General features: G+C 43.4%; 1 protein-coding gene across 1 annotated transcript in view; it reads left to right on the forward strand.

The window, feature by feature from the left end:
* The window catches only part of FGGY (FGGY carbohydrate kinase domain containing), a 291340-nt gene that overhangs the window by 65750 nt on the left and 200724 nt on the right, over nucleotides 1-24866 (forward strand). Inside the window, exon 4 of the mRNA XM_021405281.1 lies at nucleotides 11804-11868. The gene's annotated coding sequence lies outside the window, so the exon portion shown is untranslated. The remainder of the gene's footprint in view (nucleotides 1-11803; nucleotides 11869-24866) is intronic.

Here is a 24866-nt window from a genome sequence, read left to right on the forward strand (position 1 = left end):
GTCAGAGCAGTCCCAATGCAGTTGGAGAGGAATGAGAAGGCAGCTGAGTGGGTGAGGACAGACACCCTGGTGGATGTTGATTGTGGCTCAGCCTCCATGTGTCCTTCCTTGGTGCACCCACTCCTAGTGCTAGGAATAACCTGTGATGCCATGGAATCAGATTGCTGTTTGTGATGGTAAAACTGCTGCTGAGAAACACAGTCTTTGTTTCCTAGTGAATGGTAACGAAACAATAATACATGGGATTTATGGGGCCAAGTTTATTCTTCTTCACAGCAATGATTTTTTCCTCTACAAATGGTTTTGCCTGAGCTACACAGACTGGAGATCCCTCATGCTGCCTGCAGGGCTGACGTACCTTCCTTAAGCTCCAGTAATACCTGGCTGCGAGATCAAGGACTTACTTAGACACCAAGCATCCTCTGTATTAAATAATCACTACAGGAGCTGATGCTAATATAGAGTTATGTCCAAGTGTTAATAACTTTCACCCTTGACAAGCCAGTAGAGTTTCAGCATTTGTCAGCTTCCTGTTGTGAAGATTATCCTCAAGGACCGTGGAGAAAAATAAATCTAGAGTCTGCTAAATTGCATATTCCAGAGGAGACATCGATCTTAAAATGTAAATGACTTCCAGAAAGTAGAATAACTTCAGTCTTGTTTAATTCTTGATATATACGTCGAGAAAACTTTGTCTGTTCAAGCTCACATTGAAGTATATTTTCTCATGAAGAAACTGGACAGGAATATCAGATGAAAAAGGGGTATTTTTCCTTCCTTATTTTTCTTTCAGAGGGTTAGTAGGGAGAGGACAGAACTGTTCAGAATCAGAGGTACTGTGCTGCCTTAGCTACAGAGCAAGAACTCAGATGTCTGCAAAACTAGCACATTATGAAAAGCAGACAGGGAGTTCAGGCCAACTTCCACACCCCAGGTTTGCTCTTAGATTCATTCTCTCTTGACTTGTATACTTGACTCTTTCCTTATGACTGCGGAGGTACCGAGGATGGCTCTACAACTCCAGGTGGCTGAATTCTGTGCTGCTTGTAGAGTCCTGTTTCAGAGAGCAATCTTCTTAAAATCCCGAGGAGCAGTTGCACAAAGGCATAATGAAATGTCAAAGGAGAAGAAAGAAATGTGCTTTTCTTTTAGTGCTGAATTTCCTTGCCTCTGTTCTCCCCAGGGTAACAGTACCTGAACCTGGGGGTCTGCTATAGGCATATTTAAGGTGAGAAAAAAGAAACCCAGGGAAAAAAAATAGCTAAATCTTTATGTGTGTTTTCTTTTAGCAGCAAACACCTGTCTGGGGTAATACTTCATTGCACACATTCATGAGAAGTAGGAAAGCTGCTCTGTTAAGTTCGACTTCATTAGTGGCAGACCGACTTTTCAAAAGGAGCACAGAGTTTCTTTTTTTTGCCAGCTCCAAACAGATAAAATTACTAACTCGGTAAATTCCATATAACATTTTAAAGCTTTCAATCACAGCAGCAAATGCTACTGTGCCCCAGCTCCTGCTTTTACTGAATTGTATTATAAGCACCTTAATTATAGTGCGTGATGTCTGATGGGCCACGGTAAAGGTCGTCTTCCAAAGAACATGATAACAAGGGCGGAGCAATACTGCTTGGTTTTTCATCTGTTGGGAAAGAAAGAGCTTTGCAGAGAAGATTAATAGTAAACAGTGTTAATCTAAATATATCTCACACACAAAATACCGCATTCCTTCAGGCTTGTCTTCTCAGGGGGTGCTGCCGGCGTTAACCATTTCACTATGGGGATAGCTCCACAAGGACGTGCTCATCCTGCTTGGCTCAGAGCTAAAAATGAGGGATGGCTTTGTTGTCGTTCTGTTGAGGCCACAGCAGTACAATGAGGGCTTGCACTCACTCTGCTTTCAGCTGTTGAGTTCAGGGCTTCCAGGTTGGGATCTAGATCAAGGGCAGAGCAGTGAACAGGAACATTCGCAGTGACTTCACGGTGCTTTGAGCAAATTCTTCACGCCGCTGCAAAAGAGAAGAATCAGACCTGGGCCTTGCAGATGGATTGCTCCCTCATTACAGCCGGTGTCTGCCTCCTTATTTATTTAATTATTTGCATAGGTCAGATCAAATATAAGTTGGAGCCAGGCCATTTTTAAAGTCTTTGCTGAACTCAGTATAGCAGAGCATCTGGCAGGACAATTTCATTTCTGACTCCCACTGTTAATGGCACGGCTTTGGGCCTTCGGGTAGGCAGGCTATCCTTATCGCCTTGGCAGGCTTCCAGTTCCAAATAATAATCCATTAATGTCTGCCCTGCTGGCATTCTTGCCAAATACAAGGGATATCTTTTAAATAAACATTGGCAGTTCCCAGTCGGAGGAAAGAGAAAGGGAGTAGAGGAAAAACAATCCTTGACATTTCAGTGACTTTGCAGGGCTAGCTGACACCTGGTACCACCCTTATCTGCGAGTGTTTATGCAGAGCTGCAAAACACAGCTTCTCCTGTTGGGTCCTTTGCTTTCTTTAAATAGAACTGGAGAGACTTACAATGATAGGAGTAACTTTCTTGGACAGGCACTCCTTTCTTTGCCTTCTTTTCCAGGCTGGGGAGACCCTGTGTTAATATGAACATCTGTGCTCCTGTTTTCCTCTGAAGTTCAGCAAGCACAGTGTAGCAGCCTTGTTTATCTCATACAGTTTTCTTCCCTAGTGGATTAGATACAGTACAGCTTTACTTCCATGGGGGCATTTTTCCACCCGACTTTCTATCATTTCAACCACCAAAGCCAACAACCACATTGATCTGCCGGGAATCAGAGCCAGCGGGGCTCACCCCATTCTTGGCGTTTCTTGGGAAGTGCCTTTTCTGTTTGTTTCCACTGTTTTGCTTTCTTTCTGTGCAGCTGAACTCTCATGATAGCTTGAGGTTTATTTTTCCAGCTGTTACGTTTTGCTTAATGGCAATAAAATTACTTGTTTGGATATTGCACTGTATCAATAAATGAGCTGTCTAGATTTTATTTTTGCAGTCCAGTTAAGATGTGGAGTAGGATTCATTCTTCCAGAATGTGACTGGGAGACAGTAAGATATTTACTGCTCAAAAACACGGGGTCAAACCTAGAGTTTGCAGAATGTGCCTTTGAATGGATCCTCATTTGGGGGCACTGAGCTTTGATGTCTCAATACTTCCCTTTCTGAAGCAGGGTAACATTTAAATATGTGAATGTGTTTTCAATGCAGATAACTTAATCACCAGCATTGGGAGTTTGTGTGTCTCCTAATTAAGATGGAACCAATCTGAATGTCCCCAAACCAAACTTTGCTTTATTTATAGTTCAGTTTATTGCTCCACCCCTGCCCAGCCCGTATATGGTAAACCTTCTGCTATTTCCTGCACAGTTATTTAATGCTGGAGCCAAGCTACTTGCAGTTCCTGAAGCAGAACCAAGCAAAGCAAATGTGGCTAGAATGGATTTAACTGGAAACATTCCCAAAAGATAGCAGATCTCCTCCCGAGTGCATACAGGTCCACCTACAGTGGAAACAAAACATCATTACCTCTTCACTCTGTAGACTGTGTCCTGACGCTTAAGGACCCTTCTTGATAGTCTGTACTTTAAAAGAATTCTGAAGAAATGCTCTGTTCATATGCTGCTGGCTCTTTCAGAAGCAAACTATAATTGAGAGTACTGGTAAGCATCTTTGCAGGGGATGTTATCCCCCTTAGTTGTTGAAATACTGCAGCAGAAATTTAAAAAGGGGCAAGGAAAGAAGTGTGTAATACTGGGAAAGTGCTTAAAATAGGCAGATGCATATTAAATAAATATAGGTCCCTAAAGTGGATTAAGGTGACACATCTATTGCTTTTATTGTTTTATTAGTCTCTCTAAACCCTCACTGCTGGAACTTATAATGTCTTTAATTTTGCTGGCAAAGAAGATGCTAAATGCAAGTGTGCTCAGGTAGGGAGAAAAGAGGCAGCTGCAGCTGCTGTGTGGGCTAATAAAACACTTTGGCAGGCATATTTACTGGGGAGGAATGCTCTTTGGTAGCATCCATTTGAGTCCAAATCTGGAGCTGCTAATTGACTTCAGGTCAGTCTATCAGAGTCCTCTCCTCTGGGGGAAACGTTGTTAGCCCCTGTAAGTGTGAGGGTGTGGGGTGAACAGGCCCAGCACTGCTGCTTTTAGTGGGGAGCTGTTGGTTTGTGCCATGTGAGGTCTGTATTCTACTTTCCTGAAAGTAATCCTTCTAAAAAGCTCTGCAGAGTGCTCCAGTGGAGCACTGCAAAGCTGCTGCTGGCGCCTGCATCCTTTGGATGATAAAGCACGAGCGGCGAAAAGAATATGTGGCATCGTTTGCTAAAGAAACATCTGGATTCACCCTCCAGTAGTTTGCCAACCTGTTCTTCAGTTTCAAGCAAGTAAGCAAGATAGAGGTGTTGAAAAAAAAAACCCTCTGTTTTGTGAAAAAAGGAAACAGAATGCAGTGACGTGCTGAGGCCCAATTTGTGTCTCCCACTGTGGTGCCTTCCTCTCTACCCAGGGGCTGATGGCGGCAGAGGTGAAGCACTTATTAAACACTGTGGAATCCAGGTAGGATCCAGGAACAAAATCAATGGCAAATCTGGCTTCTGTAACTCTTCTGCTCACAGAGTTAATTGTTTAAATAAGGAATGCAGTACCAGAGACACTTTGCTTCAGGCCTTGCTCATTTAGAGACTTGAGTGTTTTCTAACCCAGATTTCAAGAACAACAATGTGTAACTGTGCTGGAACAAATGCTATTTTTAAGTTTCCTGTGGTTTGAGAAATTTTCAGATTTCTCTGTCTGAAGGATTGAGGGATCCAGAAAACGAGTTCTGAGTTTCTGGTATAAACACTGACTGAATACATAAATGAATCGTCACCGATTTTCTGGACTGCAGTAGGTGAAAGAAGCTGAAAGCTTTCAGCTCTGCTAATGTCGCTCCAGAGCAGCTCCAGCAATTTCGGGCTTTCATTAAATATTATTTAACTTACTTCAGGAAAATCCCTCTGCTACTACAAAACAAGTTTTTCCACTCTTACAAGCCGTGACCCATACGGAAGCAGCCCACGCCGATAACCTGTTGCATAACTGATACTGAATCGGTCTTAGCGAGCGAGGCTCTGCACCTGCTGACCTGCCCAGTCTGAGCAACGTGAGCTGCCACATCCTCTGCCGTTCATTGCTTGTGCATCGTTTTTGGTGCAAGCAGAGGCAGTTCATGTGCAGATATCCCTATGTATTTGTGAACGTCCCACTGTGTGTGGGAAGACACTGTCCGTCTTTCTAGCAGAATCCATTACCATAACATCACAGAATCGTTTGAGTTGGAAGGGACCTTTAGAGGCCATCTATTCCATTCCATTTCCTCTGCAGTGAGCAGGGACATTTACAGCTCGACCAGGTGCTCAGAGCCTGGTCCAGCCTCACCTTGAACGCTGTGGCCTGGCTGCCACTTCGTGGTTTCCCTTATGGAAGAGTCTCTGGAGCGCTGCTGGTTCTCGCTGGTAGAGCTGCTTCTGTGTGCGCACTATCAGAGCTGGTATAACACGTACTAAGACTGCACGGTAAAAAATACTTTCCATTTTCATTATTATAACAGTGTATGTGTTATTCCTGGATTTGACCTGGTCCCTCTGACACAGCCAGCAGTGCCTAAGAGCACATCTTCTTTGTCTCTGCTGCAAATGTATTCACAAGCTCCATAAATATCAATAGTCATGATTAAATATAAAAGTCACCCCGTGCCAGTATTTCTGTATTGGCATTAGGGGAAAAGAGATCGCAAAAGAGCTAAGAGTTTAGTTTTTGCTGACTGAAACATCACAGCAGCAGAAATGATGACGCTTACAGTAAAGTCACAGTCTCCCAAAGAATATAATTCCATCATTGCCTGGAAACTTAGCACTTATGCGGGGATATTTTTCACTTTTGAGGAACATTAAAGCATCACAGTGAATGAGTGTTACTTTGACATCCAGGACATCGTGGGGCTTATGAATACTTGGTGACCAGAAGACTTCTTTCCAGTGATGCCAGTTGCACAGGCCACCCCTAACAAGCTAACAGAACGATGTGGAACAAGGTATATCCTTCAATCCACGTGTCACTGTGTGCCCTCTGCCTCTGGGAATGGCAGGCTTCAGTGGGGCTGTGATGGGTGGCTGCTGCTGTCTCTTCTGTGGAGCAGTGTACATATGTACAATGCTCTTGTGTGAGAAACATCACATTTTGTGCCATACAGTGCACTGATCCTAGAAACAGACTTGACAAACATGATGCAAGAGTGGCACACAAATGAGCAGTTGCATGGCTTAGAAAATTCTGGTGTGGCTTTATTCTGAAAGATGACACATCTGGCATCTGGCTTTTTTACTTTTTGTTCCTAACCCAAAGTTCTTTCTCCGGGGAAAAAAAAATAAAAATCAAATTGCTCTAAATTACATGGTTTTGGTATTAGCAGCATACGTACATCTATGAAAGTGTAGAAAGTATCACATATACAACCAGCAAATTGTCGTGTTGGCCTAAAGAAAACTGGAAAGTTTTAAGAACAACCACTGCATAATGTCAGCTTGCCCCAGTGTCTGCTTTTGGAAGCCTCATGCTCATCTTTGAGAGTTATTATGCCAACACAGAGAAAACTAAATGGAAACTAAGAAAGCTAGCATTTTCCCTCCTCCCCCCACCCCACTCCCCCTTTCTTTTCCTGTTGGGAGTGTTTCTGTTTGCCTGGATAAAGCTTACCCATTCCAGTACCTAGCTGCTAGTCGGGACTGCTTGCCAGCTTGGGAAGTTGCTGTGCAGGTTGCCCCTAAATAGCTCGAGTCCAACTGCAGAGCACCTGCTAGTTGATTGGGAGACAATAAAATTCAGGGCAAAGGCTTCCCAAACACAAAGGCTTACTTGTGGAAAAAGACTTTGTTGATCTTGGATGAAGTTGTAACCACCATTTGATGACTTTAGTGAGGCATTGTATGGTGTACTAAGTCTGTACATGTGTTTCTGCGTGTGAAAAAACAACACCTGAGCTAAATAGAAGAGAACAGAACTAAACCAAGTCTCCTCCTAACGGTCTTTCTTCAGTTGCATTTTATGGAGTACTTCTGAAAGGACTTTTTGTGTAAGTCCATTGGAAGCTTTTTCCAAGGCTGTGATCAGAAGAAGTGCCAGAGCCTGTGGCCACTGCTCGGTTTGCAGCTGGGAGCTCCCAGCTTCCCAGTTCAGACACTGGTCTGGCCCTGCAACGGTCGTTTGCCTTGCTGGGAGATGGAGGAGCAAGAATAAGGTGTTTTTAGAGAAAAATATTCTTCACTTTCTCAGTCCCTCTTCATTCAGTTGCTACCATGCACTGCTGCACCTTTAGCTTTGCACTGTGCCTTCTGTCTGCTGACTCTTTGAGGCATTTATCCCTTCTCTTGGAGCCAGTTGTGTGTTCTGACTCATTCAGTATTGTGTTTGTGGTTTATTTTATGGGGTGAAGCAACTGGGATAACCTTGTGAAGATCAAACCAGAGTAGTTTTATGTGACATACAGTTGCAGTATTAATTTTCAAATACATTTAGTAATAATGCTGGCATTCATTCGTTCTTTACAGAAGTGTGCTTGTTTTGAAAGGTGGACAGCAACAAGTTTTCATGATAACATTCATGATCTGCTAATTAAGCTATTCATTTTCAGAAATTTAGTTTAAAGGGGGCAGCTCTAAACTGCCAGGATTCATCAAGCTGTTCCTTGGAAGGCATCAGTTTAATCCAGACCCCACTAGAATCTAGGAGCATCTTTTTGTTTTGCTGACTTGGTTTCCAGTAAAGAATTGAGTTATGAAAACCCTTGGGCATCTCTCGGTCATGCTGACTGGTATCTGGAGGATCTCCTTGCTCCTTTCTTTTTGTGATTCAGCTGCAGTCTGTTGGAATAATTTTGACCTTCTTAGCAGGATTTGCTACTCATCGCAAAGCTTGTCTAAATTTTCACAAACTTTCAGAGATAGACCATTTAGTGAACCGAGGCAAAATTTCAAACAGCACTGCCCAAAATATTTATCGGAAACAAAAGCCGTACCATTATCAGCTATGTTCTGAATACTTGCAGGATCTTTTTGAGGACGACTGCATCCTTTCCCAGCAGCTCTGTGGGGACTGTTGCTTAGACTGGAGGGGAGCCTGCTCAGCACAGAAGTGGGATCTGCCATCGGACAGGGCTGCCTGCTCCATCCATGGGTGCAGGAGCCAGGAGCCAGTAGTTACTTCTTACCATCCAGGTTACTTACCTTCTCTTAAGCATTTCAGCCAGAAATGAGTTATTTCTTACCATCGTGCAAGGCAGCACCTCTGAACTCTTACCGAGCTTGGGATTTACCACCCCATCACACACATACAATGCCTTTTACCCCACTCCAGGTGCTAGAACAAACACAATCCATGCATTTCGATGTAAGGCAGCCAGGCTCAGGTTGAGGGAAAGCCCTGCGGTGCACTGATCACACACAGCGAGCTGATCTTCTGCTGCAGTTTTTGTTGAAAACCTGAGACATTCGGTTTGGAGCAGGACGAGCAGAACTGACAAACTGGATGGCTGCCCGGTGTGCTACAAAAAAGGCAGAGAAAGAGAGAGCCTTTGGTATCATTCAAGAGCTTGACTGTTTCTTTCGGTAGGTATTTTTCCAGTTCACAGCAGGCCATTGACACTAGAAAGTGCAGCAACAGCAACCTCAGCGGTGAAACTGCCGATGTTACAATCAGAGGGAGATAAAGTGAAGTATTTGTTGGAGTGGCAGTACCAGGAAATGGCTGAGACATCACATGACGGAGGATGTGCTCTGTGTAGCAGAGGGGTGTATTTACTTACAGGCTAGACTTCTACCAGTCTCGACCAAAGGCACTTTTGGCTAGAGTTATTTGACTTACCTGACCCACTAGCAGTAGGAAGTGATTATATAGATAGCAAATACCTGCCCCACCCTTGGCAGGCAGACGGACTCTGTGCCAAATTGGTCTAACTCAGCTTCACAGAATGTAAAATATCGTGCCTTCCTTGTGAAAACTGCCATTTCAAAGGCATTAGAAGCTGCTGCTGTTCCAGTAAACTGCTCCACTTCTTGGCATTCGATCGCTGTGGAGAGAGCCTCTCAGATTTACCTCTTACCACCACATGGAACACAAATCATGTGAAGAATAAGCCCGAAACTTTTCTAAGGTACAAATGGCTTCTGTCCCCGATGATAAGAGCTCCTGGGCCCCCTGGCAGGCAGGGAGGCCACCTGTGATGGAGGATCCTGACAGGAGCTTCCAGCAGCCATTCATTGAGGTGCTAAGTAGAGACTCCAAGAGAATTTTTCCTGGAATTTTTTTTATTTTCTTGGAATGATAGCTGCAGCTTAGTTAGCACACATAGCATGCTTCGTGGTGATGAATTGTTGTTAATTAATGAATGGGTCTGAAATTTTAAGCAAAGTGCCTGGGACATGATGTGTAATTTATCATTTTTAACAATCATGTTGCTATTATTGGAATTCTTAACTCTGAGTTCTTTTCTGCATAAACAGATGAGATTTCACCGGAATCTGTGATCTGTACCACAACAGAGCATTAGCATAACCCTGCGTCTTCTCACCAAAGCAAGATTCTGATCTTGCTTACATCAGAATGTCATTGGAGAAGGTCCATGAAAAAACAGCAGATTTATGCTACTGCAGCTAAGAACAGAATCTGGTCCAAAAGAGGCTTTAAAATAGGAGGACTCCTTTCAAATTAAAATGGTGCTGGCCTCTTGTTGGGCTGTAGGAGTAGGTGTAGAAAGAATAGGAAGCGGAGAAGAGCTGCGTCAGGGGCGTCGAGTCCACACAGGTAGTTTGATTCTGCTCGTGTCTTTGGTGCATGTGAGACTTCAGATGCTGACACTTCAGACGCTGGGATGGGCTGGAGCAGTTCATTTAGCAGAAACTGAAGTGAAAATTTCATTTTCTTCAAAGGTCACTTGGCAGAGTTCAGGGAGTAATTTTTCATTTCGTGCCGAAGCGGTGACTGTTTGCTGAAGCAGACCTGATCTTTCCGTGTGCGTGGGGCTCGTGTATTGCTGCTGGCTTCCCTGCACACCGCATGCTTGCTGACTGGTTTAGACGGGCTTAGCAGAGAGCACAGATAAGTTAAAAAGGATTTATGCTCCTTTTCTCCTGGATCATCAGTCACGTATGTGGGGTGTTAAGGACAATACGCCGCGTTGGGCTCAGCGGAGCATTTTAATGTAGCAAGGCAAACATCCATAAAGCACACAGGCACCCAGCTCTGAGGCCGGGATTCAGAACCTTTAATTAGGATGCTACTTTGCCTGCACATTGAGTTGGGGGAATTCAGTGTCTGGTAATGGGTCTCGTGTGAACCGATACTCTGAGCAGGGGGATTGAGTTAGCGAGCTGGAAAAATGCTGAAGAAAAGGATAAATTGCTGCGCTTCAGTAGGCACCTAAGCCCTTTTCTTGGAGCTGACCCTGAAGCTGAAGTTTTAGTAATATGTACCAGTCAGCCTGTGTTTACAATTCCACTGAGTTTCCTTAGGGAAATAAATCAAATTAAACTTCTTTTCGTTTGACCCTGTTATTAAAGTAAAAAGCTGAGCACCAAAGTGTACTGGAGGCCCAGTGTTACACTGGAGCCACACTTCCCTTGTTTCTATTCCATTTATGAATGCCCTTCATCAACTAATCGCTCTTTGGCACAGTATTAAATTTAATCACTGAGCTCCAAAACGTTGTAATGTGTCTACCTACTCCATGGTTCCATTTGGATGGAAATTTTCTATCTCGTTTAAAGACTATTAAAGCCCTGTCTTTCTTGTGCAGAACAAAAGGGCGTTGTTTACTTTGTTTTGCATTATTTTCCTATTCAACAAAAGATGATTATTCTGTCTCCTCAGTGCAGAGATCTTGTGAGCATGTAGACCTCCCCTCTACTTGCTTTTCTTTCCCTGGGTGACTACAAAATAGAGAAATTTCCTTTGTGCAGAAACTTGTGGTTGAAATGCACAAAAGCATTTGTTATTTATCGAAACCGTCAAGGTTTTCCTAATGAAGGTATTCATGAAAAAGTTACTGTGAGTGAGGCATAATTGAATGAGGAAACAATGTTACAAGGCACAGCAGCAGTTGCGATCGAGAATAATGCACATTTATGATTAAGAATGAATCTTCCATGATAGAAAAGCATTTGTTTCAGTCCAAACCTTTTGACCTTATCAGAGAAAAGCAGCAACCCCACAAACATGTATGTGATCCCATTGTTGCCATCACGCCGTAACCTATGGAGAGTAGCTGTTCTGATCCTTACAAGCAGGCAGGCAGTAGGCAGGAGAGCAGGGTGCTTGCTTTTTGGGAGCTAGCAGCCCATTCACAGTGGGTTCGTTTTCTAAAGACCCATTTTATGGAGTGACGCAAGGTGCAGGTTATGACTCACTCTGCATAGGTTAAGTTTTTAAAAATCAACCTATATTCATCTTTCCAGCACCTACACAGCTGCATAATGTATTTATTATCTCTTGGGTCCCATTAACCCTTTCAGAGGCTTAAAAGTGAGCTATAACACAGCCCTGACAATGTGATGTTCTTATCAAGTGAATTTGATTTGCTTCTCTTATATCAGTGGTGAACTCGTGAACAGGGCAGATATTTTTTTTTCTCTGGTCACAAAACAGCTCATCAGTCTGGTTTTGGACTTGTCCTCCTTTTCTAATAGCACTCATAAAAAACATGTTGTTTGCTGTGGGTGTTTACTGATACATGACTCTGTATTTTCCAGGTCTCATCCAGATGAACCAGGTACCCTTCGATCTCTGAGTCTTCTAATGGTCTTGCAATGACACTGTAAGTAATCACCGTTGATTACAAACAGCTTTCCAAGCAGAAGTTTGGTGCCATTCCAGCACATTTTATTAGCTGAAACATTTCCTTGTATTTCCCACTTGTATTGCAACCTACCTTTTATGGTAGATTTAAGAGTATGGGAGCAGTTTTGTTGTGCCTGAAAGGCTTTTAAAAGGACAGAACCACCTCTTCACACTCTCCACTCATCTCCTTCCCCATCATCCCTCCTTTCAAAGGGAGAACATCAGGAAGTTTGGAGATTCAGATGTGGTTCCTAAACCTGTGTTAATAAGGAAGGTCTACTACACTGCTGGAAATGATGTGCAGCCGCTTGTTCCTGTATTTCAGCTCCCCTTCCTCTCAGGAAACCCAGACTTCAAGGGAAGGAGGTCCCCAAATGATCCTTATACATATCATTAACAAAAATGGTAGTTGCTTAAGAAAAGGGTGTTTACCTTACATGCATGGCTTCATTTCTCCACCTATCCCTCTACTGTGCACGCTGCAAATAATGACAGCTGTTAAAGGACTGATATATAGGGTGCACACTGGGAAATGAAGCTTCTCTTTCTTTAACCCCCTGCCTGTAGTCCTAACTCAGCAGTATTTTTCTTCCCTGGTAATATGGCTGGAGTAGAGGAGGGACTGCACCTTCTCTTAGTACTGTGGGTAAATGAATACTGCAGAAACCTTTTCTCTTATGTTGAATCAAACACTGCAATTAATTTACTTCCCCTCTGCTCATAAATACTACATGTCAGCTTTCTGCAAGCCACAGTATGTCAACGTACTTGCAGAGATTCCTACAGAAAGGAAGTGGCAAAAATGCATGTGAGATTATTTACAGCAAATTAATGTGTAAAATGAACATAGGCCAGGTACTTGTCTGTGTCTTTACTCAGGGAACACGTATTATCCTGTGACATTCATGACCGGTCACTTGTGAACCAAAAATGGATGTTGCAGAACACAAGTAGGGAACAGACTGGAACCGAGTATAAAAATACATATGCTGTTTTTCAGCTCATAATAAAACTTATTGAATACTGATGAATAATAGACGCATTTAAAGGAAATTACGATCTGCTACTGTTTAATCCTTGGAAGAAAAAAGCAAATTTGCTCATGAATTCTCTGTAATGGTCTGCACTTTAAGACAGAACAATGGATGCTTGATACGAAACTCACTGGAATCAATAAAAAGACCCCCATTTTATGCCCCAAATTTGTAGCCTGCACAGAAGTCTGTTATGGCAGCTGCCACCTTTACTAGCTCACCAGGGTTCAGACCGGGTTCCTCCAGGGCTGCAGCAGGAACGGCTCTTAAGTCTGGCTGAAACAGCCTAGTATTCCCCGGGGACTCAGCACAGAGGTGGACCTGTAACACACTCACCTGTGTGTTACATCAGTAAGTCTAGTATGTGCCGTTCCAGTTGTAGCTCTTGTAAATTAAACAGAGAAATAAGCTGCTCTTTCGCTTCTTGCCACTGCTGAAATATGATCCAAGGCTCAGGTAGATTCCAGCTGTGATCTCGCTCTGTGGTTATGAACATACTTTTATGTTCTCAAGACATTATAGCTCCTGCTACACGGGCAAAAATTGTAAAAACAAAATGAACAACCTTCTCTGTGTACAGTAGAGTTATTTAAAGCACCTGAGGGTTTGAACATAAGCAGACACTGTGTTCGCATACAATATAAGCAGGACTTCTGGGTTTTGGCATTTAAAATGACAATTCAAAATAGAGCAGGCATGTTTCAGCAACTTTACGGGATGACATAAACATCCAGAAAAGGATTCCAGACGAACATAAAGATTCACAGAACGGATTCTTTTCTTCTTTTTGTTTCCTACCCTGGGTTTTAGTGTGGTGTGTTGTGATACACCGCAAAACTAGCGAAACAAAAGCAAAGGGCAGAAGGTGTCTCGCTCATTGCAATGGGTTGTAAGAGGGAAAATGGGTTTTTGAGAGAGTCAGAGTTTATGACCCAAATGTTTCTATTCAGGCAATGGTTTCAACTTCCCACTTTTCTAAAAATCTTGAAGAATAAAAGCCTCATACAAGTCTAGAAGATGGAATACGCTTTCCTTCCACAGCACAGAGGGGAGCACAATAGACTCAGAATCTGTCCCTCGCACAGTTTTGCATACCATGATGCTGCCTGAATTTTCTTAGTGATATCTGCCACAGGAGCGATGCTGCTGCCTCGTCAATCAGCTCTTCCCACTGTAGCCTCCTGACAGCGTGCCATAGCTCACAAACTTTTGGAGTCTGTCGTGTACCTTTAAGCATCGTAGTGTTTACACTTATATAGGGCACCTCCTGTTGTGACTGTTTTATAGGCATTAAGCTAAAGTGAGAAGAAGAACCTGAATCACAAATTAAGGATTTAATTACAAGGCTCTTCTTCCTCAGTAGTGTTTTTCCTGCCACTTGTAAACCTTTGACAAAAAGAATAGGGAGCTGAAGGTGAGTTGGCTGCTTTGGTTCTTTGTACCTGAATACTCCTTCATCTTTTGGAAAAATACTTTGAAATGAGACATTGAGTGAAGTTTCCTCCAGGATGCTCAGCTCTTTCCTAACCTTAAGAAGGCAGACCAAGTACAGCATGTTTTTGGATACTCCTGAAGTCTCTTTCTTTACCTCACTTCAGCCATGTCTTTTGTTCTGCACATGTATTGAAACCACATAGCCATCAAGAGAACCACCTCCCGACACTCCACCAAAGGAAATCCCTCCCTAGTTTCCCTGGGTTTCACTCAATCCTCTCTCACCACAGGAATCAACCATGCATAGCTCCTCTAAAAAAAGTTTTTTGGGTGTTCACTAGCCATTTACCTTCTTCTTACACAAAGAGGCCAAGGAACAGTTTGTCTCATCTGTCTTGTCAGTGGGCACCCAGTGCTGGGATTGTTTTTCAGGAGTAAGGGATGAGCACACACGGTGTTCCTGACAGCTCAGAGGGAAGTAACACGCTTGTTGGTGATCCAGCATCCCAGTCAGGGCAGGAAGAAAAGGAAATATCCTCTTTATACACACAGACCAGTTCGCAGTGATTGGGAAAGATATCTCCCAGAAGGAGGAAGATAGAGAGTATCTTAGGGTTACATTTGTTTCCTGTGGCTGTGCATTTGCTTTGTTGTAGTTTTCCATTTGCCTTCCCCTTACCACAATTCAGGACTGTGTAAGTAGCAGCTGTTTCTCCCCTTTGCCTGTATGTATTCCCTCAGTGAGGCAATAATTTCACAATCTGAGGAATCCAGAGGCCATCCCATTTTACCTCTCCACCTTGCTAGTTGTAACCTCTTGCTCCTAACCCTGCCCCAGTTGCAATACCATGCTGTGAAACAAAGTTCAAAGGTGCTATTTTTCCTAGCAGGTTTCTTTTTCAGCTTGCATTCCTTCCCTTCTCCTTGGGTTCTTTCTCAGTGTAGCCCCAGCAGCAGTTTTGCCCCAGCTGTGGCATCGAGCTCACTCCCCAGTGCCCCTGCTGAAATCCTCACCTCCTGGAAACTTGACCTTGGTCTGGAGCTCACCCCTCACAGAGGTGCTCAGCACAGAATGAAGTTCAGACCCACTGAAGAGCTGTTTCAGGGGCTACAGTGGGCATGAAATAGGGTGTGATGTTAACACATCCTCTGTGCAGGGTAATTTGGGTGTTAATTGCAGTGAAACTGCTGTGGTGGATAGTCTTTCTAGCTATGAGTGATCTTACGTGCTTACTCGTTGCAATAGCAGCTATGTGACTTTTTCATTTATACAATCAACTTGAAACTTTCTTGATGAAATAAGGTTTGTAATTGCTGCTGTCAAAAAATCATAATAGGAAAGGCAGTTGCAATATGTCTCCAGAATGCTGTCTTGAACTCCTATACCTTGCTTAGCACTGCAGTATCTTCTGCTGTGGTGGAGAAGTGGAGCTGATCTGAATGTGGAACAGATTTGAGTAAACCCTTTCACCTGTGCAGCAGAGCAGAATCTCTCCTTGCCTTTTATTTGCTCATGCTTTGCCTAAGCTAGTCACAACCAACAAGACTTCAGCTGTTTGGGCAAGTGTATCACAAGCCAGTGCACCTCAGTCTTAGCACATTTATCTTACTGTTCAAGACAATTCCTCACACTCCTTGACATTTAATCCTATGTGTATTTGTAGGCTGTTATGTCTGCCCTTATTGTTGTTTAACCTAGCAATAAGCATTTAGCTCTGTCTTCATAAATCATTTCCCTTCAGCTCTCTGGCTGGAATGACTGCATGTGCTCCTAAGTATGAAAAAGCCAGGCAAAGCCTACCCTTTAAATGACTACACCCACAGGATTTTATTGGTGGCACAAAATCAATGCTCAAGCCATGATTTCATTCCTGGCTGACTGTGTGATCTTTTGCTGGTAACACTGACCTAAGGATCTATATCAGCACTTCTCCAGATTTTTTTCCTGTGTCCTCCTGCATACTCTTTGGATTTGCTCCACCTCTTCCTCCAACTTTAAAACTACCAGTTTAGGGCCCCTGTCCCTTCCACTGCTGGAAGCAGCCTCTGCTTCCTCTTCCTTTTTCCTTTGCTGAAGCACTTCTGTACAGACAGAAGTTGGTTCCTGCAGGGAAGCTGGAAAGTGGACTCTCAGTGCTCCACCTGGGCTCAGCATCTGGTGGATGTGGAGAAGCAGGGAAAGGAGGAGTAACAAGCTGAGTACAAACCCCTGCCATGATCTGCATCAGGAACTGGTGGGCGCTGAGCTTGGCCTTGTGCTCACCAGCAAGCTGGGAGAACATGGGAAATCCTTGCATTTTTGTCCCCCCTATTCTGTATCTCAGTGCTGGGGCTTTCTGTGTCCCTCTTCTGGGGATCTCTTGGTGCACTGGGAGTGGCTTCTCTGAACTGCACGCAAATGAATTTCAAGAGCTTGGTGGTGAAGCCAGGTTATGATGTTGATTAAGGAGCTTTTGAAGGTGTCATTGATGCCAAATGTCACCTGGATCAGGCATCATTCAGGAGAACCCTGAAAAATGCAAGAAAATCTCCTTCTGGGCAGACTTGCCAATAGCTGCCTACTGCAAACTTTTTCTTTTTTGGGATTTTTTGGTTGTGGTCGCAACCACAGATATGAGAAGGACCAGAGAGATCTTTCATCTAGCATATGATATCATCCCATCAATATGGGGAATCCTACCATCACATGTAAAGTAGGAGCGTTCTCTTCCTAACTGGTAGAAGTTTGGAAGTTGCAAAATGATATTGCAAACAAGAGACAGAACGTGACAGAAGACATTTCCCTGCCTAAAAAAAATTAAAACAAAAAATAGACAGTCATCAGGTCTGTGATCTCTTTCTTTCCTGCTTGCATACTCATTGTAACTCCCCTGCTCTCACCTCATTTCTTACTGTGTTAGATGTGGCTGATTACTGCAGTGCATTTTCTTTCAGGCCCCTTTTGTCTCTGAGTTGGAAGAATCGTCCATTTGCCTTGTAGCAGAAGGCTTTGGTTCTGAATTTGGAATGACTTGTTCAAAAGCTACATCATCCCTGAGCTGCAGACCCACCCTTTAAAACTCAGAACATTTATTTTTATTTTTCTGAAGGCTGAGTTGTCTTCAGACATGATTGAGAGAGTCCTATATAGGCATGAGTTAAGTTAAACTGCGTAACGGTGTCTGGGGAGTTCAGCCTTGTTTAATGGCTTTGTTCAGTTATTCTACCTGTTCATTATCTTTGGATAAACATCAAAATCATGCAATCATTACATTTCCTCCTCTAAAATAAGGAGGTTCTTATAGCAAACTTAACCCTCTGCATGTTTCTTTGTTTCTGTGTCAGTATACGCACGCACTTTTCTATTTTGTTGAATAACTCGTCCAGCCATATTTTTTCCACTCTGTTTGCATCTCTTCAGATGCATGGCAAGCACGGAAGAATTCCAAGTGTAACCAGAAAAAAGAAAAAACGAGTTCCTCTCAGATCTTCCTAATCATGGAAATGTTGTATGCCTATTGAAGCAGTTGAAGAAAAAGCTAATGACGTTCAGCAAACTGTATTAGAATGTTCAAACCCATGGCATCATTTTCTGAAAACGGATTTCCTTGCTTCAAAAATAAGAAAGAAGAAATTCAATAATCCATTTGGGGAGTGAGGATCTTTCATTTCACACTGGTTAATAAAGCTTTAGCTATGTAAATACATATTCACCAGGAAGGGTTATTGCCGTGCTCTCTTATACTCTGACACCTGTTTTCATATTCTTTTTTTCTGGGCATTTTTTCACCACATCCACGGAGTCTGACCTCTCTTACTGGCTTCTCATATTCCTTCATTATATATCGATCATGCTATGATGATGACCTCTATAGAAACTCTCTGAGATACATGCATTAAGTGTTGAGGCAGCCCTTTCACCTGCTGCACATTCATCAGAGTAGATCAGAAACAGAGTTGAAATCCTTTCAGGAAGTGAGGTTGAATATTTAAAATGAACCAGAGGAGATCTCATTGGAAACGTCCTTGTTGTCGCTGTTCTTTCTTCTTTAAAAGTCATGAAGACTGAAACAGGCTGTCTGATAGAAACAGGTTTTGCACTGCTATTGCTGGAACGAATATAGAAACAGTGCAGTTTAACAATAGTCTAGGATCTGCAAAAATGTGCTGTAATTTCTCTGACCTCCTCAATGAGGTGTGAGCATATTATAGGGAGAAATGTTGTGGGACCAAGCTAATAACCTTTTATTACCTTTGTATTGGCTTTGTGAATCTGTTCCAGCTTTCTCTGCCATGAAAACGTGGGAATCCCTGATTTAAGGCTGATCCCATGAATTGCTAAATGGCCTCATGCCCACTGACTCAGGAAAGCGTACATAAACTGGGTAAGCAACAGCTAATTACCTCCCATAAAACATCTCTTCAGTCTGCTTCTGGATGAGCCATTTTATCTCAGAACTAATTGAATGTCTCTTCACTTTTAATCCAGCCTCTGCTGAAGGCAGTAAGAGTTAACGTTCTGATATTCCTGGGGAAGGAATTGGACCCTGACTCCAGCAAGTTAGTTCCTCTGAGCAGATGGGTGTGTAAACAGTGCAGCCAGAGCAGGAATTCTGCAAGAGTCACAGCCTGATGGTCATTCTCTCAGTCCTGCTCAGGAGAAGACATTTAGCAGACAGCAGAGTGGGCTGATCCATCCTTTCTAACAAGCAGAAGGATGCGTTTCTGTGGCTTACTCTGCAAACACCTTCGCCTCAGAAGCTGTACATTTCAAGCACCAATAGTTGAGGGAAGTCGAGGAAGGTTTCTGTCTACTTCTCAGACCATTTCTAAGTAAATAATAATAACATACTAGAATTCAGCTGACTTGACCATAAAATAGAATTAATTTAAAATGCTGCCACATTTTTAACAGCCAGGATGCAATGAGAAAACTTACATTCTTTTAAGCTTTGGTTATACTGGGAGCTGCAGAATCAGAATGATTGCTAATTCTTACCTGTAGCTGAAAAAGGAACCGTGCACCTCTTGACGTCAGATGTCGCTTTAATCTTCCCACAGCTTGTTTTGTTTTTCTCTGTTTCATTTCCCTTTACTGTATTAAGCCCTGACCCTGAAAGGTGAGGAAGTGAAGGAAATGGAAGAGTGAAATTTGGAGAGTCTGACACTAAGAAGCCAAGGGAACCACGAGGCAGTCTGTCTGGTTGTGAGATGGAAATGTAAGTGGACTCCTCAAATTAATTACTTTGGAACCCACTTGTGACTGTGGACTCCCTTAAGCATAAGTCTTACATTATGTCACCGAGATGGCATTTGGGCTTGATTTATGTTGGCACAAAGCTAGCTATAAACGGCACATGTGTGCCCATAGTAGCCCCTTTTCAAACAGAACATGTTTTTAGAAACAGGAAGCATGGCTGCAGCAGGAGCACACCAAGCCTCTGCTGTGTCAACAGCCTCACAACTGCAGGTATCCAGGATCTGCACGACACATTCATTTTCCACCTATTTCAACTCAGTCAGTAACTTGGAACACCTCTACCAGAGATTAACGGTTGGTTGGTGGAGCAAAAATGACTTATTAGGTGAAATATACTCCTCTAAAGATGTGTATCTGAACAAGAACCACAATCCACATCTTAATCTTTTTCTTTCATCCTCTATCGAATCTGTGGCTAGTGTTGCATGGTGATAACCTCTCTCTCATTTTTTTTCTCCCTTAGAGAATGAAGCCACACTATATTAATTCTAGCTTGGTTCTGTAGTCACATCATTTATCTTTAAAAAGGTATGCTCCTTCCTATCCAGATAAATACAAATCCTTCAGGTCATGTTCAGGGAAGTTCAAACTCTTCACTGTTTCTTATAGTACGTTAAGAACAATTCAATACATGTAAGCAACATTCAAGATTTCTTTTAGGAGTTAGACAGACAGATGTAAATAAGGATCAAACGTTGCAGAGCATTTTTGATGACCAAGATAACTGTATTATTTTTGTTCCTCAGATGCATTCATTTGCTTATTCAGTCTTTGTGTGAACAGTGGGGAGCTATAAATAGGCACAAATAGCTTGGTGCTTCATCCACTTGGATCTGCTCTGCCTGAAGTGAAATAAGCTTTTCTGTGCTTCAGGAGTGCAGCACCCTTGGACATCCCGGTGACACTGACAAAACCCTTGCCAGAGTGGGAGAGATGAAGGTGACGTGAGTCATGAGGGCCCTATCCCTTCCACCAGAGTTGACCCAAAAGGAGACTACATGAGCTGCACACTGTAGGAGTTCCCTTTCATAACATCCCTTTAATCAGGCTTTGAAGAAGTCTGTGAAGAGCCAGTGGTGGTGTGCACACCAAACAGTTTTCCCTAAGTTTCTAAGAAGAACCTATGATGCAGAATCCTTATGTTGGCATGTAAACAATCCAGGAGATTTTTGAGGGCATATCTCATTCAGGGAGTTCAAAGAAAAAAGATCTTCAAGTTGTCTTGGAGAAGCTGAGAGGAAATGCGTGTTAATCCTAAAGCCCACCTTCTAAATAAGAAATGCTGCTTGTCAATGAAGATTCACTTGAAGTAGGAACTAGTGCCAAAGTCTTTAAATAGAAATATTCTACCTTGTGCATTGGAAGGCAGCAGTAACCTTATTGCAGAACCTGCTCAGTGGATGTAGGTAATCTCAGAGACAGTTTGGGTAAGCTACAGCAGTAGGATTGTTGTGTTACTCACTGAAGAAGTACACTCCCTTTGGAGACGGTGTGAGAATATATTTCCATCAGGAAGATTTTTTCCTGTGTCTTAGGACTTCTTGTTTATTTTCTGCTTGAAAGTCTGCTAAATTTGTCAAAACATTTGAACCGACAGCATGAAAATCAAAACCAAGCTACCTGCACTTAGTGTTTTGGTGCATGAATTGTTTCAAGCCTGATTGCTGAACGTTGCCCTCGATGTCACAGCATCATCACTTTGTTAGAAGCTTGCTGAACTGGAGGCAGTAGCTGCAATGCTCTCTTGGGTTAGGGTTGGGATGTCTTTTTACCCCTTTTGGGAGGTATTGCTTGCATTAAATGCTGAGTCTGAGTTATAGTCCTTTGCTGTTTAATTTACAGGCCTTCTGTTGTGTTTGGGACAACATTATACCAATCACAGGTACGCTTTTCAGAAGGACTGGGATACTGTAGGGCTGAGTAGATGTCATGGGGGTCAGTATTTTAACTTCCCTAGATTAGTGCCCAGCACAAGAGTAGAGGGCAGAAAAATATTGTCAGCATAGCAATGCATGCTGGGTCCCTTGGTGGGAGCTGAGGATGCCCCAGGGAAGCCACAATGCCATCTCTGCTTCAAGAGCATCAGGCAGCTGCTCTTTGGGAGCTGCAGTCATCTCCCTGCCAGAGCAATTCTGCACAGCAGTGTGGCCTTCAGATATGGGAAGATCTGCTTAGGAGACAAAAATATTTCTTTCCAATAGGTAAGAAACGCAGTTACCAAAATTCTCAATGTATTCCAAGTTTTGCCATTATGACAATGCTTGAGATAAATTTTTCCCTTCAAAGTTTCTTGAATCCAGAGCTTGTATCTGTTCCTGCTCAGTGCTCCCTTTGCACTGACTCCAAAGGGCTTACACTTTACTGGGATGATCAAGTGTTACTGGCTCTGGCGTTTGGTTTGTACCATTTGTAAGAAATCTGAAAGCTGGGAGGCCTCCAGAGGTGCTAGTTAGAAGATTCTGGAAACCAAATTACTTTCATCTGAAATAAATACAACTCACGGTGCATATTGTCCTTACATATTTGTGCAGTGGGAGCATGGCTTTAACACTGAGCATTATTAAAACCCCTAACTAGATCTCATATTTTATCATCTTTATGCAGACCAACTTTTTTATTTTCTGTGCGTACTTGCAATTAATTCACATGATAAACGCAGAGCAGTCAGAACAGGATATTAAAAAGGAACGTCTGGGGTGAGCATGAGTAGGACACGGACGTAACAGCTCAGAAGCACACGCTGTTTGCTGACGTTTGTCAGTAAGGGAATGGCACTATTGCTCCTTTTACCCAACTCCCCGCCAGGAATCCCAGCCCAAGCAGATGTGTTGGCAGGGGATGAGATTGGTCATTGTGTCCCTTGATGGCTTCTTCTGAGGATTTGAGGTGATGCTAGCTGCCGCTCCGACCTCCAGCTTTGTCTGCTTCTGCCTGGCTCTGGAACACACCGCTGTGTCCCAGCCGTGCCGTGCCCACATTTGTGAAGCAGACCCGACGTGAACCTAGGCGGGGAGCAGCAGCTTCATGTAACTGGACCTTGTTTCTATCTGCGTAAGAATAATCCAGAGGAATGAAAATATTTATACTCTTTTTTTGCGTGTGAAGCGTAGAAGATTGGAAAGCTGACCTGGGATTTGTCAGCGGTGCTGGTCAGAGGATGCACGGGTCACTCTGGAAGGTTGCCCCGGAGCCTCTCCAACTACAGGCAGCTCCAGCCCTCGGGAAACCTCCCCCTGTTCCCCTGCCCTCCCCCAGACCCTTCAATCTTCCTTATCTCCCCTACCCCTCATCTGACCCCTTCAGTCCTGCTTTCAAAGAGTCTCCTCCAGAAGCTGTCAAGAGATGCAGGAAGGCAAGCAGGGGTTATCTCTGCGTGCAGGTTATCTCAGGGCTTGCTCTCAAGAAATCTGTGAGCAGTACAAGTTATCCCCAGCTGGAGACACGCAGGGGCTGCTCCGTTCCGTGGGGCCAGCTGTCTTGTGGATACGGGTGAAAGATGAGAACTCTGAAAATAGTGCTAGGGTCGTCCCAAAGCCAGAAGGAGGTGCCTGTGATTGGGAAACGTGGAAGGAAAGTTATTTTCTTCTCATGTATTTGGGGACTCCGAACTAGCTTCCTGGGTAAGGAAGGGCTTCCTGGAATTCTTCGGAGTGATTTTATACCCAGAAGGGAATTATTTGATGCTGGATCCAATATAAACATGAGATTCAGCTTTGCAGTGAGACAGCCCTGTGACAACCCCCCTCCAAAATGTAATCAGTAAAGTTTTTCCCTGATGCAAACCCTGTGTCTGATTCCAAGTTGGACTCCTGCTTGCTCACTCCTCAGCTGGCTTCGCTGAAACTTCACAACATTTAGTCTTGCTTTTCCTTGCAGTGCTGAGTCACTCTCTGATCTGAGTGAGAACGAACATGTTTGTTACTCTAAGTTTTGTGAGCCTCTGTCTGAAATCCAAATGAAAAAAACTGCAATGTCAGTTTGCTCAAAAATAAGTTTTTAGAAGTATTGTTCTGCTCCATTCTTTTGTGCGTAACACTTGTACAAATGTTGTGTTCTCTGTCACTTCTGGCCTCTTTAGCTGTGCCATGGGAATCTGGACTGTGGCAGAATCAGACTCTTAAGAAGCATGACCAAAGGAAAACTGAGGTTTAGCTGGGTTTAAATAGATTTTTCAAGGTAAGAGGTGACTCTTCAGAAAAGGCAACACATCGTTGTGTCTGCTAAGTTTTCTCTCTGTCCTGTAATGCACTGTAAGATTTTTATGTCTCAGCTCTTTTTGACTGCTGCATAATGCACTATTTGGGGTGTATAGCAAACACTGGTCTTGAATAGCTCCTTATGGACTTGACATTTACCTCTGCAAATCCTTCTTTCTGTCCCAGTTCATTCTGGTCAGGCAGGAAGCTCATAAAAGGTGGCAGTAGCAGATCTGTACCCACAGAAGTTGGATCACAGGGCAGATGAGTAACGCAGCTTTCTTTGAGCATTGAGATGCTCACGTCAAGCGGGTGTAGCTTGCATCCACCGAAACCCCAGAGGCACGTGCAGACAGCGAGGGCTGGAGCTGGGGGATGCACTGGGGAGCTCTGAATGTCAAGCATCAGTCAGTGACTTGAGCTAAAAAGAGGGACAGCATCAGTGCTCGCAGGGCTGGAGCTTCATGGGGAGCAGAAAGCAGAACGCGGTAGCGCATACTCAGTGCCTCGCGGGCTGTGTGTGCACCACAAGGATTTTGCAGGGGACTGGGGATTGCGCAATTATAACCAAGGGCATAATTTTCGGGATTATACTCATGCACACAGAGGAAAATGTAGTTTGCAGAATTCTTTACTGATGATGAACCATAAGCCAGAAAGAACGCTATTGGGTTTTCTGATGTCAGTGTGAGCTGGTAGAGTTGGCAATCAGAGCAAGTATCCTTCAATTATGGGCTGAACAAGTTGAACAGAAGTCACTGAGGCATAACCAGTATGGAGCCCCATATTGCTATTATTGTATTTGCCTCTCAGAAAATAAGACATGCTTAGAAGTCCGTAAGCTGTTCCCTCTCCTTCCCTCTCCTCAGCTGAAGAATTAATCTCTTTGTCATACGTGACAGCTGCACAAGTTACAGGAACAAAACATGTAGGTGTTGGGAATAAAGTCATTAAACAACATGCTATTTGTTAAGCACATCTAGTTCTGGACAAATTCGTACTACAGCTTTTCTGTGTCATGTGTGCAGGTGATGAAGAGTATTGAAGAATTTCCAGCAGTAAGAATTTCATT

The sequence above is a fragment of the Numida meleagris genome, chromosome 7 (assembly GCF_002078875.1).
Source record: "Numida meleagris isolate 19003 breed g44 Domestic line chromosome 7, NumMel1.0, whole genome shotgun sequence".
Lineage (NCBI taxonomy): Eukaryota > Metazoa > Chordata > Aves > Galliformes > Numididae > Numida > Numida meleagris.